Raw genomic sequence first — 21827 nt, 5'->3', positions numbered from 1 at the left:
ATAGGTCTTCGTGCGCGTAGGAAAATTTTTGTTTCCCATGCGACGTTCCCCAACAGTGGCATCATGAGCTAGGTTCATGCGTAGATGTCTTCTCGAGTAGAACACAAAAGGTTTTGTGGGTGGTGATGTGCGTTTTGCTGCCCTCCTTAGTCTTTTCTTGATTCCGCGGTATTGTTGGATTGAAGCGGCTTGGACCGACATTACTCGTACGCTTACGAGAGACTGGTTTCATCGTTACGAGTAACCCCCTTTGCTCAAAGATGACTGGCAAGTGACGGTTTCTCCAACTTTAGTTGAATCGGATTTGACCAAGGAGGTCCTTGGATGAGGTTAAATAGCAACTCATATATCTCCGTTGTGGTGTTTGCGTAAGTAAGATGCGATCCTACTAGATACCCCCGGTCACCACGTAAAACTTGCAACAACAAAATTAGAGGACGTCTAACTTGTTTTTGCAGGGTATGCTTGTGATGTGATATGGCCAACGATGTGATGTGATATATTGGATGTATGAGATGATCATGTTGTAATAGAAATATCGACTTGCACGTCGATGGTACGGCAACCGGCAGGAGCCATAGGGTTGTCTTTATAACTAACGTTTGTGCTTGCAGATGCGTTTACTATTTTGCTAGGACGTAGCTTTAGTAGTAATAGCATGAGTAGCACGACAACCCCGATGGCGACACGTTGATGGAGATCATGATGATGGAAATCATGGTGTGACGCCGGTGACAAGAAGATCGTGCCGGTGTTTTGGTGATGGAGATCAAGAAGCACGTGATGATGGCCATATCATGTCACTTATGAATTGCATGTGATGTTAATCCTTTTATGCACCTTATTTTGCTTAGAACGACGGTAGCATTATGAGGTGATCTCTCACTAAAATTTCAAGACGAAATTGTGTTCTCCCCGACTGTGCACCGTTGCGACAGTTCTTCGTTTCGAGACACCACGTGATGATCGGGTGTGATAGACTCAACGTTCACATACAACGGGTGCAAAACAGTTGCACACGCAGAACACTCGGGTTAAGCTTGACGAGCCTAGCATGTGCAGACATGGCCTCGGAACACATGAGACCGAAAGGTCGAGCATGAATCGTATAGTTGATATGATTAGCATAGAGATGCTTACCACTGAAACTATTCTCGACTCACGTGATGATCGGACTTGAGATAGTGGATTTGGATCATGTACCACTCAAATGACTAGAGAGATGTACTTTTTGAGTGGGAGTTCTTAAGTAATATGATTAATTGAACTAATTGTCATGAACATAGTCTAATGGTCTTTGCGAATTACGATGTAGCTTGCGCTATAGCTCTACTGTTTTTATATGTTCCTAGAGAAAATTTAGTTGAAAATTGATAGTAGCAACCTTTGCAGACTGAGTCTGTAAAACCGAGGATTGTCCTCGTTGCTACGCAGAAGGCTTATGTCCTTAATGCACCACTCGGTGTGCTGCACCTCGAGCGTTGTCTGTGGATGCTATGAACATCCGACATACACGTTACTGATGACTACACGATAGTTCAGTGCAAGATACTTGATGGCTTAGAAGCAAGGCGCCAGAAACGTTGTAAAACGTCACGGAACATAAGTGATGTTCCGAAGAGATGAAATTGTGATTTCATGCTTGTGCCCTTGTTAAGAGGTACGAGACCTCCAAACAAGATTCTTTGTCCACAAAGTAAAGGAGAAAAGCTCAATCGTTGAGCATGTGCTCAGATTGTCTGAGTACGACAATCGCTTGAATCAAGTGGGAGTTAATCTTCCAGATGAGATAGTGATGGTTCTCCAAAGTCACTGCCGCCAAGCTATGAGAACTTCGTGATGAACTATAACATATTGAGGATAGATACAATGATCCTTGAGCGATTCGTGATGTTTGACACTGCGAAAGTAGAAATCAAGAAGGAGCGTCAATAGTTGATGGTTTGTAAAACCACTAAGTTTCAAGAAAGGCAAGGGCTAGAAGGGATACTTCGTGAAACGGCAAAACAGTTGCTGCACTAATGAAGAGACCCAATATTAAACCCAAACCCGAGACTAAGTGCTTCCGTAATGAGGGGAACAATCACTGAGGCGGAGCAACTCAAGATACTTGGTAGATAAGATGGCTGGCAAAAGTCGAAAGAAGTGTATTTGATATACATGATGTTGATGTGTACTTTACTAGTACTCCTAGTAGCACGAGGGTATTGGATACCGGTTCAGTTGCTAAGTGATTAGTGACGCGAAATGAAAGCTACGACATAAACGGAGACTAGCTAAAGGCGAGGTGACGATACGTGTTGGAAGTGTTTCCAAGATTGATATGATCAAACGTCGCACGCTCCCTCTATCATCGGGATTGGTGTTAAACCTAAATAATTGTTATTTCGTGCTTGCGTTAAACATGAACATGATTGGATCGTGTTTATTGCAATACGATTATTCATTTAAAGAGAATAATGGTTACTCTATTTTCTTGAATAATCACCTTCAATGGTTTATTGAATCTCGATCGTAGTGTTACACATGTTCATGATATTGGTGCCAAAAGATACGAGTTGATGATGATAGTACCACTTACTTGTGGCACTGCCGCTTAAGTCATGTTAGTATAAATTGCATGAAGAGGCTCCATGCTGATGGACCTTTGTACTCACCTGATTTCGAATCACTAGTGACATGCAAATCATACCACATGAGCAAGGCCTTGTTTTCATTGAGATGAAATAAGATAGTAACTTGTTGGAAGTGATACATTTTGATGTATGCAGTCCAATGGGTGCTGAGGCACGCAGTGGATATCATTATGTTCTTACTTCACTGACGATTTGAGTAGATACAGGAGTATTTACTTAATGAATCACAAGTCTGAAATGTTGAAAAGTTCAATTCCGTTTCAGAGTGAAGTTCATCGTAACAAGAGGATAAACTGTCTACGATATGATCATGGAAATGAAAATCTGAGTTACGTGTTTTTTGGTACGCAGTTAAGACAATGTGGAAATTGTTTCGCAGTTCATGCCACCTGGAACATCATAGTGTGATGATGTGTCTGAACGTCATAGCCACGCACTATTTGGTATGGTGCATACTATGATGTCTCTTATCGAATTACCACTATCGTTTATGGGTTTTGCATTAGAGACAACCGCACTCACTTTAAATAGGGCACCGCGTATTTCCGTTGAGATGACACAGTATAGACTGAGGTTTAGAGAAATCTAAACTGTCGTTTCCTGAAAGTTTGGGGTTTCGACACTTATGTGAAAAAGTTTCAGTCTGATAAGCTCGAACCCAAAGCGGATAAATGCTTCTTCATAGGGTATCCAAAACAGTTGGGTACATCTCCTATCTCAGATCCGAAAGCAAAGTGTTTGTTTCTAGAAAAGGATCCTTTCTCGAGAAAAGGTTTATCTCGAAAGAATTGAGTGGGAGGGTAGTAGAACTTGATGAGGTCATTGAACCATCACTTCAACCAGTGTGTAGCAGGGCGCAGGAAGTTGTTCATGTGGCGCCTACACCAATTGAAGTGGAAGCTGATGATGATGATCATTGAGCTTCGAATCAAGTTACTACAAAACCTCGTAGGTCGACAAGGTCGCGTACTGCTGCAGAGTAGTGCGGTAACCCTGTCTTGGGGGTCATGTTGTTGAGCAACAGTGAACCTACGAGTTATGGAGAAAGCGATGGTGGGCCCGGGTTCCGACAAATGGCTGGAAGCCATGAAATCCGAGAGAGGATCCATGTATGAAACCAAAGTGTAGACTTTGGAAGAACTACTTGATGGTCATAGGACTATTGAGTAAAGATGGATCTTTAAAAGGAAGACAGACGATGATAGTGATAAGTCACTATTAAGAAAAGCTCGACTTGTCGCAAAGATGTTTCCGACAAGATCAAACAGTTGACTATGATGAGACTTTCTCACTCGTAGCGATGCTGAAAGTCTGTTAGAATTATGTTAGTAGTTGCTGCATTATTTATGAAATATTGCATGTAGGATGTCAAAACATTGTTTCCTCAACGGTTTCCTTGAGCAAACTTTGTATGAGATACAACCATGAGGTTTTGTCGATCCTAAAGATACTAGCAAGTATGCAAGCTCCAGTGATCCTTCAATGGACTGGTGCAAGCATCTCGGAGTTGGAATATACACTTTGATGAGATGATCAAAGATTTTGGGTTTGTACAAAGTTTATGAGAAACCTGTATTTCCAAAGAAGTGAGTGGGAGCACTATAGAATTTCTGATAGGTATATGTGGTTGACATATTGTGGATCAGAAGTAATGTAGAATTTCTGTAAAGCATACAAGGTTGTTTTTGAAAGAAGTTTTCAAAGGAGTACCTGGATTACGCTACTTGAACGTTGAGCATCAAAGATCTATGGAGATAGATCGAAAAGCACTTAACGGAAGTTTCAACAAGATGCATGCCTTGACAAGTTTTTGAAAGGAGTTCAAAATAGGTCAGCAAAGAAGGAGTTCTTGGTTGCGTTGTGAGGTGTGAATTTGAGTAAGACTCAAAGCCCGACCCCGGCAGAATAAAGAGAATAGACGAAGGTCGTCTTCTATGCCTTAGCCGTAGAATCTAAAGTATGCCATGCTGTGTACCGCACCTGAAGTGTGCCTTGACTCAAAGTATGTTGAGAGGTACAGAGAGTGATCCATGATTGAATCACTAGCAGCGGTCGAAATTTATCCTTAGTAACTAATGGACTAAGGAATTTTTCTCGATTATGGAGGTGGTTAAAGAGTTCGTCGTAAAGTGTTACGTCGATGCAAGCTTTGACACTAATCCGAATAACTATGAGTAGTGAAACGGATTCGTATAGTAGAGTAGATATTTGGAGCATTTCCGAATAGCACGTAGTAGCAGCGTCTATAAGATGACATAAATATTTGTAAAGAACGCATGGATCTGAAAGTTTCAGAACCGTTGACTAAAACCTCTCTCACGAGCAAGACGTGATCAGACCCCCATAACTATATGGGTGTTGGATTCGTTGGAATCACATGGTGATGTGAACTAGATTATTGACTCTAGTGCAAGTGGGAGACTGTTGGAAATATGCCCTAGAGGCAATAATAAATTAGTTATTATTATATTTCTTAGTTCATGATAATCGTTTATTATCCATGCTATAATTGTATTGATTGGAAACACAATACTTGTGTGGATACATAGACAAAACACTGTCCCTAGTAAGCCTCTAGTTGACTAGCTCGTTGATCAAAGATGGTCAAGGTTTCCTGGCCATAGGCAAGTGTTGTCACTTGATAACGGGATCACATCATTAGGAGAATCATGTGATGGACTAGACCCAAACTAATAGACGTAGCATGTTGATCGTGTCATTTTGTTGCTACTGTTTTCTGCGTGTCAAGTATTTGTTCCTATGACCATGAGATCATATAACTCACGGACACCGGAGGAATGCTTTGTGTGTATCAAACGTCGCAACGTAACTGGGTGACTATAAAGATGCTCTACAGGTATCTCCGAAGGTGTTCGTTGAGTTAGTATGGATCAAGACTGGGATTTGTCACTCCGTATGACGGGGAGGTATCTCGGGGCCCACTCGGTAATACAACATCACACACAAGCCTTGCAAGCAATGTAACTTAATGTAAGTTGCGGGATCTTGTATTACGGAACGAGTAAAGAGACTTGCCAGTAAACGAGATTGAAATAGGTATGCGGATACTAACGATCGAATCTCGGGCAAGTAACATACCGAAGGACAAAGGGAATGATATACGAGATTATATGAATCCTTGGCACTGAGGTTCAAACGATAAGATCTTCGTAGAATATGTAGGATCCAATATGGGCATCCAGGTCCCGCTATTGGATATTGACCGAGGAGTCTCTCGGGTCATGTCTACATAGTTCTCGAACCCGCAGGGTCTGCACACTTAAGGTTCGACGTTGTTTTATGCGTATTTGAGTTATATGGTTGGTTACCGAATGTTGTTCGGAGTCCCGGATGAGATCACGGACGTCACGAGGGTTTCCGGAATGGTCCGGAAACGAAGATTGATATATAGGATGACCTCATTTGGTTACCGGAAGGTTTTCGTGCATTACCGGAAAAGTTTCGGGCTCATCGGTAGTGTACCGGGAGTGCCGGGAGGGGTGCCGGGGACCATCGGGAGGGGTGTCACGCCCCAAGGGGTCTCATGGGCTATGGGAAGAGATAAACCAGCCCCTAGTGGGCTGGAATAAGTTCCCACTAAGGCCCATAAGGTTTGAGAAGGAAAAAACACAAGGTGGAAAGAGTTTCCAAGTGGGAAGGTGGAATCCTACTCCAAGTAGGATTGGAGTAGGACTCCTCCACCTCCAATTTCGGCCAAACCTTTAGGTTTTGAGGCTGCCTCCTCCCCTCCCTCCCACCTATATATACGGAGGTTTTAGGGCTGATTTGAGACGACTTTCTCACGGCTGCCCGACCACATACCTCCATAGTTTTTCCTCTAGATCGCGTTTCTGCGGAGCTCGGGCGGAGCCCTGCTGAGACGAGATCATCACCAACCTCCGGAGCGCCGTCACGCTGCCGGAGAACTCTTCTACCTCTCCGTCTCTCTTGCTGGATCAAGAAGGCCGAGATCATCGTCGAGCTGTACGTGTGCTGAACGCGGAGGTGCCGTCCGTTCGGTACTAGATCGTGGGACTGATCGCGGGATTGTTCGCGGGGCGGATCGAGGGACGTGAGGACGTTCCACTACATCAACCGCGATCTCTAATCGCTTCTGCTGTACGATCTACAAGGGTACGTAGATCACTCATCCCCTCTCGTAGATGGACATCACCATGATAGGTCTTCGTGCGCGTAGGAAAATTTTTGTTTCCCATGCGACGTTCCCCAACAAAAATTTGGGGAACATGCGGGACATGTCAAATTCTAGGGATACAATTGCTCAATGAAATTAGGGAAACTTTACAAGAATGTTCAGGGGTTGATAAAAAAATCAAGAAATATGTGGGAATATAGATTATAACTGCCATGAGATATGTTAGAAAAAAACTCCAAATTGCCATGTTGTCAAAGTTCACATCGTAGAGTTCAAAATTGGACATGAAGGAGAAAATTGCCATATGTGTACATCTTTCCTACCGATGTAAAAAAGTACGAAAATCATAGTTAAAGAGGCGTTCGATAGCCTGCAAGAGGCCCAACCAGGCTTGTGCGGTGCAAAAATCAGACGTTTGGATAGTTTGGTTGCATGTGTCGCGTGAGCCACATGGAACATAAATCAGTCCTGCGCCATGCTAAAGGGGAACAACCGAATGATCTTTTCTCCAGAGCTAGGCTCGCGAGAGCCACACGTGCCTCTTGCCTGTTCATGTTGGGAAGCACGGGAGACGATGATACATCACATATCTGTCTCCGCCCTCTGATATCACCAGCCACTACTCATTTGCGCCACACCCATCTCTCTCTCTCTCTCTCTCTCTCTCTCTCTGTGTCACCTCCCATATGGTTTCTCCGATGGTCGACCCTCAACTGCACCGCCTTACACTCATGGCCGTCGACAACACAATCCACGATCGATGCTTGGCAGACTGCTTGCTAGGTTCTTGCTACAACCAGAATGCATTCTACTCTCTCCGTTCTTAAATATAAGTCTTTTAAGACATTTCACGACGGACTATATATGAATGTATACACTAGTGGAAAACGGGCCTTTGGCCGGGACCCTTTAGTCCCGGCCTGCCTCTGGGCCGGGACTAAAGGCCCGGCCACATCGCCCCAATTCTCAATGCCTCCCTCGAGGCTTTAGTCCCGGCCCGTAAGGAGCCTTTAGTCCCGGTTCGTGTCCCAAACCGGGACTAAAGGGCTACGCGGTGGGCAGTGGTGGTGGCAACCGTTCGTATCCCCCTTTAGTCCCGGTTGGTGGCTGAACCCGGGACTAAAGGCCTAACACGTGGCCTGCCGTAGTGGTGGCAACCGTTCGGAACCCCCTTTAGTCCCGGTTGGTGGCTCAAGCCGGGACTAAAGGCCCAAACGGTTTGCATCCCGCGTCGTTTCGGGCGATGAAAAGCACGAACCGAAGCAGAGTCGCCATTTCTCTGTTTCTTCTTCTCTCTCGCTCTTGCTCTCTGTTCTTCTCCTCTCTTCTTCCCTTCTCTTCTTCCACCATGCCAACTCGCTTTGAAGAGGTGCTCGCACATGGCACGACCATGCTCGATGTCGTGTACACGAACGAGAGCAGGGAGATGCCATTTTTTCTTGAACAGTTGAAGGAAGGATGGCTTGACGCCGCAATGGATCATGAGAAGTTCTTGGGGCTTGATCTGAAGTACACGGCCGATCAACGCGGTGTTGCCGTCATCCAACTATGCTTCGCACACCATGTCTTGATCTTCCAATGGGCGAGGTAAGTTTTGAGGCTTTCTTTGATCCAAGATAATGACATTGTAAGTTTATTTGTTTCAATCATAGTTGGTTTCCTTCAAATAGTTGTAGTGAAACAATTTTGATTAGTTGAAGGGGAGCACAATCTAATTGGAATAGTGTTCCATAATCTGGAAAATCGTATTAGAATCAACTGGTGTTTAATATGTTCCATTGGAATCATAGTTGGTTCCCTTCAAATAGTTGTAGTGAAACAATTTTGATTAGTTGAAGGGGAACACAATCTAATTGGAATAGTGTGCCATAATCTGAAAAATCGTATTAGAATCAACTAGTGTTTAATATGTTCCATTGGAATCATAGTTGGTTCCCTTCAAATAGTTGTAGTGAAACAATTTTGATTAGTTGAAGGGGAACACAATCTGATTGGAATAGTGTTCCATAATCTGAAAAATCGTATTAGAATCAACTAGCGTTTAATATGTTCCATTGGAATCATAGTTGGTTCGCTTCAAATAGTTGTAGTGAAACAATTTTGATTAGTTGAAGGGAACACAATCTGATTGGAATAGTGTTCCACAATCTGAAAAATCTGATTGGTTCAATATCTTCCATTGAAATCATAGTTGTAGTGATACAATTTTATGCGGTGTTCTTTGATCCAAGGTTATGAAAATTGCATATAGCTACTGATCTCTCTAGGTTCCATTGGATAGCAATATGATATGTCATAGTCATGAAAATTGCATATAGCTAGTGATCTCTCTAGGTTCCATTGGATAGCTATAGTGATCTCTCTAGGTTCCATTGCATATGTTCTATTTGAATCCTAAAGATAATTTTCTCTTTAGTTGTAGTGAAACATGTTTCCTTATTGTAGCAGTATGTAACATTTGTTCCATTTTAATTTGTTTCTGTTGCAGTAGTGACAAGCATTGTCCAGAACTCATGGACTTCCTTCGCAGCGGCATCACTTTTGCTAGCGTTGACATAAGGAACGACAAGCTGAAGATGAGGCACAACTTCGGTATTGAGATACCAACTGGTTGCCTCATTGATCTCCAAACGGTATTCAGGCTTCGACATGTCAGGACTTCGATGGCTCATATGGCAGTTGCCTTGATCGACGATGAATATGGTGATATGAAGACCAGTTTCCCAAAGTCTCAGCACAAACTTTGGGAGAAGGCCCCACTTGATCGTATCAACATTGAGTATGCAGCAAAAGATGCATACGTTTCGTACGAGTTGTACCGCAAGATTCGAGTCATCAACTATGGCCAGCGTCACCTCGAGGAAGGTGCACATTCTGATTCAGATGATTCAGACGAGTAGTGTTCTCAATGTCGAACACTTGTATATATATCTATGGTAGCTATTATTATGTACTGTTTGGACTAGTATCATGTACTGCTTGGACCAATTCATATATGTCTAGTTTCTGTTTGTGCCATTATAGTTTCCAAGTTTGAATGGTTTAGCCCTTTCTAACTTCATTTGCTACTTTTGAATGGTTTAGCCCTTTCTAACTTCATGGTATCATGCATCTCGACCACATATATATACAAAAAGTCCTCAGTTCAAATAAGGTCAAAAAATGAAATCCCTTTTGTAACAGATCTGTTTTTGATTAAAACAGTCATTTAAAAATGAAAGACCATTAGTCCCACGTGGCGTGCAGCGGAACCACGTGGCATGCCGCGGAACCACTTTTGTTGTGGGGGTCGCTTTTCCTTCTTCTCCTTGTGCTAGATATTTGTTATGCATTAGGGAAAGAAGGAATAGCGACCATCATCGACGGTCAAAAAAATCAGGTGAGGGAGTGTCCACCATACATGAGAGAAGAAGAATGCCGACTGTTGTTGTGGGGGTTGCTTCTCCTTCTTCTCTTTGTGCTAGATATTTGTTATGCACTAGGGGAAGAAGGAGTAGCGACCATCATCGACGGTCGAAAAATCAGGTGAGGGAGTGTCCATCATACATGAGAGAAGAAGAATGTCGACTGTTGCTGTGGGGGGTCGTTTCTCCTTCTTCTCCTTGTGCTAGATATTGGTTATGCACTAGGGAAAGTAGGAGTAGCGACCATCATCGACGGTTGAAAAATCAGGTGAGCTAGTGTCCACCATATATGAGATAAGAAGAATGTCGTCTCTTATTGTGGGGGTCGCTACTACGAGAGAGATTGTCCATTTTGTACACGAAGAGCATCCAGTTTTTGTCGTAGCCCTCTCAAATTTTTAACACATGCTATGTGGGTGAAATGATGATATCATGCCAACTTTCAACATTTTCAGAGTTCATTTATAGTGCTTTTCAATTTCAGGGTCAACTAGCTCAAAAAAAATAAGTTAATGCACGAAGAATACCAAATGAAGTCAGAAATTGCTGAAATTTTGTGATGTGCCTTTGAATGGTGCATTTTTAACACACAAAAAGTACGGAGTTCAAATAAGTTCAAACAAATGAAATCCCTTTGTAAGAGATGAGTTCTCGTTCGAAACGCTGATACTTCGAGAAAGATTGTCCGTTTTGTACACGAAGTGCATCCAGTTTTTGTCGTAGCCCTGTCAACTTTTTAACACATGCTATGTGGGTGATATGATGATAGCATGCCAACTTTCAACATTTTCAGAGTTCATTTATAGTGCTTTTCAATTTCAGGGTCAACTAGTTCAAAAAAAAAGTAAATGCACGAAGAATACCAAATGAAGTCACAAATTGCTGAAATTTTATGATGTGCCTTTGAATGGTGCATTTTGAACACACAAAAAGTATGGAGTTCAAAAAAATGAAATCCCTTTGTAAGAGATGAGTTCTCGTTCGAAACGCTGATACTTCGAGAGAGATTGTCCGTTTTGTACACGAAGTGCATCCAGTTTTTGTCGTAGCCCTCTCAACTTTTTGACACATGCTATGTGGGTGAAATGATGATAGCATGCCAACTTTCAACATTTTTAGAGTTCATTTGTAGTGCTTTTCAATTTCAGGGTCAACTAGCTCAAAAAAAATAATTTAATAGTTTGGATAGTCAAAATAATTACTTTTGAAAATAGAAAATAGTTTTGCATTATTTATTCAATTTCAAACACTTTTCATTATCATAGTTTTGTCAAATTCTCAAATATGCAAAAAGAATTTTTAATAAACATAGTTTTTAATTGAAAATAACAAAATAGATAATAGTTTGGATAGTAAAAATAATTCATTATGCAAATAAAAAATAGTTTTGCATTATTTACTCAATTTCAAACACTTTTCGTTATCATAGTTTTGTCAAATTCTCAAATATGCAAAAAGAATTTTTAATAAACATAGTTTTTAATTGAAAATAACAAAATAGATAATAGTTTGGATAGTCAAAATAATTAATTATGAAAATAGAAAATAGTTTTGCATTATTTATTCAATTTTAAACACTTTTCATTATCATAGTTTTGTCAAATTCTCAAATATGCAAAAAGAGTTTTTAATAAACATAGTTTTTAATTGAAAATAACAAAATAGATAACAGTTTGGATAGTCAAAATTATTAATTATGAAAATAGAAAATAGTTTTGCATTATTTATTCAATTTCAAACACTTTTCATTATCATAGTTTTGTCAAATTCTCAAATATCCAAAAGGAATTTTTAATAAACATAGTTTTTAATTGAAAATAACAAAATAGATAATAGTTTGGATAGTCAAAATAATTAATTATGAAAATCGAAAATAGTTTTGCATTATTTATTCAATTTCAAACACTTCTTATTATCATAGTTTTGTCAAATTCTCAAATATGCAAAAAGAATTTTTAATAAACATAGTTTTTAATTGAAAATAACAAAATAGATAATAGTTTGGATAGTCAAAATTAGTAATTATGAAAATTGAAAAAAAATGAAACTATATGAGAATTTATAAAGAAAATTCAATCTAAATTCACTTTTGAATTTAGATTGAATTTTCTCTATAATTTCGAATATAGTTTCAATTTTCAGTGAGTTTCGGCCCGTAAGCCTGCTTTAGAGAGGAACTCGATGGAGAAGGTGTGACGGGCTTATAAACAAGTGTTAGTCCCCCTTGCTGGGCGAGGTGGGACTAAACTTATTGTGCAGCCGAGGAGGGGCTTTAGTCCCGGGTGGAGCCACGCCGCGGGACTAAAGACCCCCTGTAGTCCCGGGTGGAGCCATGCACCGGGACTAAAGGCCCGTGCTTCCCACCTTCTGGTCTGCCCGAAAAAGGGCCTTTAGTCCCGGGTCGTGGCTCCACCCGGGACTAAAGGGGGTCCTTAGTCCCGGGTCGTGGCTCCACCCGGGACTAAAGGGGGTCTTTAGTCCTGGTCCGAGCCACGAACCGGGACTAAAGATCCACCTATATAAGCGGGAGTTAGAAAATTTCCAACCCAAATCGTCTATTTCTCTTCTTCTTCCTCTCGTTCTCCTGCCCGGCGCTGCACAGCGACGAACTCGACGACGCCGTCAGGCTGCCCGCCGTCCTGCTCGCCGCCGCCTGCCGTCCTCCTCGCCGTTGCCGTCGTCCTCCTCGCCATCGCCGTCCTCCTCGCCGCGCGCCGCCCTCCTCGCCGTGCACCGCCATCCTCCTCGCCGAACGCCGCCGACCTCCTCGCCGCGCGTCGTCGACACCTCCGGCTGGTAAGCCCCCCGCCCCCTCCTCCCCAACATTCCGGCCAGTAGAAGAAAAGAAGAAAAAGGAGAAGAAAAGAAGAAAAAGGAGAAGAAAAGAAGAAAAAGGAGAAGAAAGGAAGAAAAAGGGAAGAAAAGAAGAAAAAGATTTTTTTTGTCATTTAATTCCTATTGTTATTAGGTTTGTGCTAGATTATTAGGGTTAGTAATATTTATAATTAGGAAAAAGGAAAATAAGAAGAGGAGGAGAAGAAAAGAAGAAAAAGGAGAATAAGAAGAGGAGGAGAGGAGAAGAAGAGGAAAAATAGAAGAAGAGGAGAAGTAGAAGAAGAGAAAAAATTAGAAGAGGAGGAGAGGAGAAGTAGAAGAAGAGAAGAGGAGGAGAGGAGAAGTAGAAGTAGAGGAGAAATAGAAGAAGAGGAAAAAATAGTTTAGGGTTACAAGAAGAAGAAATATTGTATAGTGTATATGCTTAAGTGTTAATAGTGTTTCTTAGATTATTGCTTAATTTTGCTATTGTAAATGCTTAAGTGTTAATAGTTTAATTTTGCTATTGTATATGCTTAAGTGTTAATAGTTTATTTTTAGCAAGAAAATTAATAGAACTAGTTTATTTTTTTAGTTCATTTTACGATGCCTATCCCGCATCCTCGTCGTCAACTCGGCGGAGGACACCTGCTTGATCAGAGGGGCCCTGTCCGGGACTGGGCTCCGCCCGGCTGGTATTGGGAGGTGCTACCTTCCGGGGGGCGTAGGTTGGTGAGGAGCCAGCCCGTCTTGACCCGATCCTTGTTTGGTGGCGGTCGCGTGGGCCAGTGAGGGTGCCGAGGCTTCCGGACACCACGGAGGTGGTACGTCACCGTGTCAGCGAGGAGGATGAGCACGTCCGTCGCTACATGGTTGCGTTGGAGGGCAGGTTCGAGCATACCTGGCAGGTTCTTCGGGGATCTCACTGGAGCTATGATCCTGTGATGGTTCCTTCTCTTTGGGTGTCCACCGCCCGCGCCGATACCCGTCGGGCGCTACGGTTCTAGATGTATCAGTGATGCTATATGTATGATAGTATTCGAGGAGTATTAGTGATAATATTCGACGATGTACGGACAAAAGAGATGATGTATTTGCTTATAATTGAATGCATGCTAATTTGAATACTACTTTATTTTACGATTTGGTTTTGCTTATTGAATGCTCAAACTGGAAAAGTACTCCTACTTTGAATACTATGCAGAAATCTAGGAGTCCCGGGTGGAGCCACGACCCGGGACTAAAGTTGTTTTGGAACGGAGTTCCTGATAGAATAATTCTTTTTTGGTACAAAGGTTAAGAGAATCCGTTTTTTGCAGAACTACGGATCCACATATCAGGAACCTCGAACAGGAAGAACTTCTCGAAGATATAATCAAAGACGGCCCCGACGTTGAACCAGCTGAATCTCCGTCGTCATATCTAAACCACGACGTTGGAATGGAGGTCGAGCGACACGAAGATGAAGCCGATGGGGCAGGAGATAGGTCCAATGACGGAGAAGGTGATAGCTCCACTGATGGAGAAGCCGGTGAAGAAATAATAAAGTCCGGCGAGGTATACATATGAAGTTCGACAATCACTTGTAATATGTGAAAAATATTGGAGATAGCTCTATATTGTATACATATACATTCATTTGACGAATGTTTCTCCCTCTTAGGCCTCCACATCGAGCAAAACTACAAAACGAGGCCCGACTAGAAAGTTGGATGCACGGACGCATTACACCTTTGAGGTGATATTGCCTAGGGGCGAACCCAAGCTTCCAAAGAATGTTGCTGACACATTCAAGAAGCAATGCAGAGTTCTCGTTAGGGATCACGTCCCAATCAGCGTTCGGGAGTGGAACAAGCGCAAAGGGGCAGCCGATAGTGACTATGTCGCCGAAAGGTACAAAGATAATCTTTGGAATGATCTCATGTCACATTTCAACCTGCCAGAATGTGAGAATCAAGACGCCGCAGACAAACTGAGGGCCAAAGTCAAGCAGTGGATTCTAAAGTAGATGGCCGAACTGTTCCGTAGCTGGAAGAAGAAGCTATGGAAAAACTATCTGAAGACAAAGAAAGTGCCAGTATTCGAGGGGTATCTAGCCAAGCAGGCGAATCACTGGAAGGCATTTCAAGAGTACAAGGAGTCAGAAGATGCCCATGCATTATCAGAAAAGAACAAGATAAATGCCGACAAGAAGAAATATCACCACAAGCTGGGGCCAGGGGCTATGAGACTGTCATCCCAAAGTGGGATAAGAAAGAGCAAGATCTGCTAGATAAAGGCATCGTACCTGAACCACTCCGTGATGAGTGAGAATTGAGAGCAAGAAATTGGTTCCTTGCGCTTGGTGGGTCGTACGACGAAAAAACAGGGGACCTCATCTGCAATGACGATCTTAGGATACCCATGGAGAATTGGAAAAGGATAGTGAAAGAAATTAAGGAGGGAAAAAGAAAGTTCACTGCAGATAGAGAGAAAGATTTTCTCGCACTGGTCCTCGGCAATGACGAACATGGAGGACGAACGCGAGGCTTCGGTCCTTCTTACCCGTGGTGGCTTGGGTTTGCCAGAGACCAAGACACTTACAGAAGCCAAGAGAGAGCAAAGAAGCGGTAGCAGGATGAGGAGAATGACAAGTTCAACCAGTTGCTTGCCAGGATTAACGAGCAACAGAAGCAGATTGATGAGCTTAGAGGAGTAGCGCGCCAGGAAGATCCTGCACTTGATATTACCGGCGCCCCATCTAAGCGGAAAAGCAGCATGGCTGAATCTGAGGCCCCGCCCGACGATGCACGAAGAATGATAGAGGGCGGTCCCGGCTACCCCGTGGATGGAATCAAGGAGTCAACATCATGTGAACTCCATCAGAAATTCAAGAACATATCCATGAAGGTGGCCGTCGGACAAGCTTTACCTTCTAGCCCTGATGCACGCTGGCATGGCCGTGAGATTCCAGCTGGCTTTGCTAAAGTCGGGGTGGATGAAATCATGACTGGGTTTCATGATATGGAGCTCGACATAGCTGGACCCGAAGATGAGAGGACACTCGAAGAAGTACTGGTTGGAGTCATCCTATGGGACAAGAACTACATCAAGCTTCCAGGCTCGGCCCTAAGGACAACACCGCTTCCGAGTTGTCGCAGGTCACCTACACCTCCATTACCTCCAAGCCCTCCACATGACGTCGGCCAGCACAACACGAGTCCATCTCGATCACCGCCGCCGGACTTGGGTCGTCCGTCTCCGCCACCGCCCGCACAGGATACTAAGCGGAAGCGTACCACCAATAACGCTCCGCCGACGATTCCTAAGCGACGGAGCCCCCCAAAGCGCAAACGGTCGCCCCTCCCAAAGGTACCTCATGCTAATCTTCCTATCAGACCTTATGATCGTACCCCCGAGGAAAACGCCAGGATAGCAAAGGAACATCATGATGCGCAGATGAAAAAGAAGGAACCCGGGCCCCGCCCGGAATACACCGAGAAGCAAATAGCATGGGAAAAAGACTTCATAACCCTTTCATCACAGTATGACTTACACTATAAGCCTGATGACTATACACGCACATTGCAGAAGGAAGTGAAAAAGAGCAGATCACGTACAAGTGTAAGTGGGAGCAAATCAAGTTCAACTACAAGCAAGAAAAAATCAGACGTTCCTCAGCTTGGACAACAGGCCAAACAGTCGATCCCACCCCTCAAGGTGTTAACCGAGAATGTTCCCCCTCCGGTGCAGGGGCAAGCTTTTGAAAGAGCAAAGGAGTTGCCGGCTGAATGTGGTATCTCGGTTGAAGATTTGCTGGCTTCCCAAGACAACAGGATACCCAAGGCTGTGGTAGCCCCTAAGCCACAGTTTGTCATGGGAGAGCCTTTGGTCAGCAAAGATGATCTCCCAACAAATATGCGTTACTTGCATCAATGGTACTTAAGTGAATCAAAGAATGGGAGAATGATGATCGTGCTGAGTGTCCCACGGGAGTACTACGGCCGCTCCGAAGAAATCCATATCGACTTTGATGAACTCTTCCAGGTGTACAATGGCGACGCCCTCGACAAATCGCTTATGAGTTGCTATTGTCTGTAAGTTTTTCAATTCGTTGTCTAACTATAACTTGTTTAGTTATTTCAATTCATTGTCTATATATAACTTGTACTCTATTATGCAGAATGAAGATTCTGGATTGTAAAAGTAAGACCATCCTAAATGTTGGGTTTATTGACCCAGATAAAATACATATAGCGACGCTAACTGATAAACCCAAGGAGACGGAGGAAAACCTTCTAAGGTTTCTAATAGATCAAAATTTATGTGACCACATACTGTTTCCATACAACTTCAGGTGAGGGTCTTTACTCTGTTGTGTCCATTCACTTATAAGTGTAATTGATAACTTACTGACACACACACACACACATATATATATATACATGTGCAGCTTTCATTGGATTCTGTTGGACATTCAAATTGATAAGGGAAGAGTTGATGCCTTCGACCCATTATCGAGACCCTTGGAACAGTTCCAAAGCCTGCAGGACATGCTTCAAGGGTAATTTTAATCATTCTTGCGCTCTATCGGTCTCTTTCGATGATTTTCTGATATATCAATTAATAAAAAACTTAGCAAATCATTATCCTTGTCGGGCAAGGTTTGGAAGCGGTTCAAGTGCGTGACTCCCGGTAACTTTCCTGGGAAGCTGACCTTTAGAGCGGCTCAGGTAAATAGTAGTATGATATACTTCTATTAATTTTCAATACATTTATGATGCTAGATTATTATTTTGATTATATATATTCTATTCTCGTAAAGTGCGACCAGAAGCCATGGGGAACGCATCTATCACTACTAGGAAAAGGCTTGCTAATGGCGCACCATTTTTTGCTACTAATGGCGCACTATAGGTGCGCCACTAGCATCACGCCATTAGTTTTTTTTACTAATGGCACACTACTAGTGCGCCATTAGTATCTGGTATACTAATGGCGCACCAGGTAGTGCGCCATTAGTATTGCTCACCGTGCGCCATTAGTATCTGGTATACTAATGGCGCACCAGGTAGTGCGCCATTAGTATATATCCTGATGCGCCATTAGTATAGATCCCGGTGCGTCATTAGTATAGATACTGGTGCGCTATTAGTATATATCCTGGTGCGCCATTAGTATAGCTTATGGTGCGTCATTAGTATGCCTCCCAGGGCCATATTTACCCATATGCTCTGGCTTACTAATGGCGCACTAGTGTGCTGAGTGATGCGCCACTAGTATGAATATTAGGTATTTATTTTATTTTTTCTCATATTTGCACAGATTACAAAATATATTATTGCACAGAATATAGATAGCACAACATATAAACAACAAATTTATCGAATACAATAGAAGATTAGTCTCGGAATACAATTCATCATATTAGTCTCCGAATACAATTCATCATATTAGTCTCCGAATAGAATTCATCAATAATGCTAGAACAGGTTACTACATAAACACTCATATATTTCTTCCATAGCGAGAGACAAATGAGACAACAAACAACGAGCGAGCAGGCCAGAGACAATTTGGCATGATATGCAACCTGAGAGCGACAAAAACAAAGCATGGATTCCAGTGGTGAACTATGAGATGCAGCTCGTCAGGAAGGGCCGAAGGGCTCGGAGATGCTTTTGCTCCTGCTACCGCAAGCTTCCGGTCCTCTATGGGAGGCTGAGGCGCCGCACCAAGGGCCAACAATAAGACGCATGTGGAGCCCATGACAACCTTCATGGGTACATACAAGAAACTGAGTTACATCAGTTTTAAGCCAACAACACAACAAGCAAATAATTGAGAGCTTACAGTAGGCAAGTAAGGTGTACACAAAAGGAGCTTAAAATAACTTAAGACGCCCAAACATATGGAAAAGCATTGATAACTAACAACTCGTGTGCATTCTTGTACATTTGATAGTTAACTTAAAATAATTTATCATTGCCGAAAAAGACACAAATAATCTCTATGAAGAAAAGTGCACATTGCCGGCGTAGGTAAATAAATCATGCATCCTCTCTTGGAGGAGACCCAGTAAACAAGGAGCTCGAACATGAAACAAATGCCAATAGAAATGTAAGGTAGCCAACAATTACAAACATAGCATGTTGGCTGCTATGTTGCTGCAACAAATATTTGGAAGGCTGTTGCTGCTGCGAAATGCTAGAATTAAGAGCTTGACCTGCAGGTGGCTCAAACTATTGCTGTATTTGTGGATGCAGTGTCTTCCTTTGTGAATTCAAGATGGCGATAATCTGTTTCTCGTATTGGGGAACTCTGTCCCTCATGAAGGGCTGGATAGCACTCTTGCTAATTTGCAGCATTTGCAATATATGGTCCAACATTATTTAAAGCTCTTGATCCTATCGTACTTGTCAGATGGCATGCTACAAGAAAAGCTGCATGTAGAGGTCTGGTTAGAGGCATCTCCATGAGCTGTCTTTACCTTCAGATATTTATAAAAATTGTTACCGCATACAATCAAGCCTCAAAATAAGATAGCAAAAAATGCTACATATCAGACATACCTAATAACAAGCTTTGTATGTGTGTGCGTGTGAGAGAGTGTGTGTTTTGAAACAAAGAGAACTTTCATGCCCGCAGTGCATACCTGCCATTTAATGCTTTTACAACCGGAGAGAAGCTCTTTTGTCGGATGAACTCTCCCGTGTTTGAACCAACTTGCTGCCACCAATGGATATAGTAGTCTGCAGCTTACCAATCTGCGAAATAAAGATGATATTTATCCTCAGGACCACTAGAAGAATACAGATACATGCAGTTTAATGATGCACTCAAGCTATGGGAGTAAAGCAACACATACGTATGTGTTTTATCCTAGGGGTTAACAGAAAAAGGACGCATGAAGCATGTGTTCCTGAAACCATAAGAGCCTTGGCAATACGCATACAATAAATATTGAACTCTTCAGCTATCCAGTCTAAAAGGCCACTACAAAATGAACCGTGTATAACAGCTACTAAGCTCTGCATTAGGACTAAGCAAACAGGAGCCTAATAGCCTTAGAATACCAGACAAAGAGAAGCAGTTACAGAGGTGTGCACTTATCAGATATACAAAAAAAACATTCTTAAAATCCAAATTTGCATATTTATGTCCAATATCCCCATGGAACAGAGTTGGTACTAAGCAAACTAGCAACCAATAACTTGAAAACCTGCCCCGGACAGTCTTACTCCGTCGAATAACCCCCATGCCACAAGCATGGTAGACATGCAGTGTTTAAATTGGATATAATTTTTTCTCAGAAGCATACTTAAATCCCACACATAAATACCTACGCATATATTACATGCCCCCATACAACATAACCAAAACAACCGTGGTTCGAACCCACGTGCCCAAAGCAAGGGGAAGAAGAGAAGGTGAGAGATCTCACCTCTAATGTCTGTAGCGGTCGGTGATGGTGGTGAGCTGGACGAAGACAACGAGACTGAGCCGAACCTACACGACCTAAACAACACAAATAGTTGAGTGACGCTATTGACATTTAAAATATCGCTCCCACTAATAACAGTATAGCCTCAACGCATGCAAGTTGTAAAGATTTAACCTTTCATCAATAAATGAACTAAGCAATGAACAGCAGTGTGGAGTTACAATTCATTCTATTTCATGAGAAGCAAACAAATCCCCCAAAATGACAAGTTATAATCACGCAACTGTAATTAAGCAGCAGATTATTGACAATGGAATTAGGATATTAAGCAGCAAGTTGATTTTTTTCTCTAGTGAAGAATGAGAAATCTGCTCCTAAACAAAATACCATGCCAAGTAATTTACTTCACAGATTATTGCCATGTCAGGGAGCTTATGTTGCAGGCTGAGGTCGTCGTCGCATGCCGCCGCCTTTGGCTCGAAGTTGCTCAATGACTCCTCCATGCTGCAGTCGACCGCCGCCTTGACTTAGGCCCTGACCATCCACTGAAGCACACAGCAGAGGGCAGGAAATCATGAGCAAAACAACATATAAAAGCATCAATGGCACAAAAACAGAATGAGGATCTATTATATCAAGTAATCCAAGCAACCAAATATTCCACCATGGAAAAAATAAAGGGACGATGCTAGTGATGTTGCTAGACTTGGGGTTGGGCATGAATAAGTGACACGGCATAATAAAAACAACAAGAGTAAAGTGACTGCACAAGCTATGAAGTGGCTACAGTGAAGATGACCCAGAGTGCGTGTTGTTTTCAGTAGAGTTGGACCCGTTATTAAAAGGAAAAATGAGAGAAATAAGAAACCCCGTGACCGGAACCTTAAATAGACCAGGCCATGGTTAACAACATAAACAGAGAGGGAAACAAACCTGAATCCGGCTAGCAGAGACGTCACCGGATGTTTGCCTGCTCCTCCACCTGCTCTGGCTCATTCTCCTCTGACCTGCACACGCCCACGCATCAGAGGAAGAAGAAGAAAAGGTAAGGAGGGATACATACCGAGGCTCTTGAGGGGATCCTGCGGATCTGACCTACAACACCATGCGTGCTGCTGTGTGGCTAGGGTTTCGGGCGGCGGCAGGGGTGGAAAGATGAGGACTCCTCCTTTGCTGGTGCTTCATAGTGGAGAGGGAAGGAGATCTAGCCGAGCCGGCGGCGGCCCTCTGCTGCTCTCCGCAGCCCGAGCACGATGGCTCCTCCACAGCGACCGGAGAGGGGGCGAGCAGCTGCTTGTTGGGGAGGAAGAACGCGGGCGCGGGAGGCACCGTTGTCATCGCCGAAAGTAATGACGAGGGAGGCGGCGCGGCGGCCGTTGGGTTGAGATTGACTA

The 21827-nt window shown here is 42.9% G+C and overlaps 1 long non-coding RNA gene across 1 annotated transcript; it reads right to left on the bottom strand.

Annotated features, from left to right (window-relative positions):
• Nucleotides 1–18390: 18390 nt before the first annotated feature.
• On the bottom strand, nt 18391–21538 carry LOC123429387. The gene is made up of 5 exons (XR_006622659.1): nt 21367–21538; nt 20838–20978; nt 20434–20507; nt 19645–19756; nt 18391–18764 (listed from the first exon to the last, which is right to left on the bottom strand). It is a non-coding gene; the product is annotated as an uncharacterized LOC123429387 (long non-coding RNA).
• Nucleotides 21539–21827: the final 289 nt, after the last annotated feature.

Source organism: Hordeum vulgare, chromosome 2H (assembly GCF_904849725.1).
Source record: "Hordeum vulgare subsp. vulgare chromosome 2H, MorexV3_pseudomolecules_assembly, whole genome shotgun sequence".
Taxonomy (NCBI): Eukaryota; Viridiplantae; Streptophyta; class Magnoliopsida; order Poales; family Poaceae; genus Hordeum; species Hordeum vulgare.
This window is presented reverse-complemented; position numbering and strand designations above follow the sequence as displayed.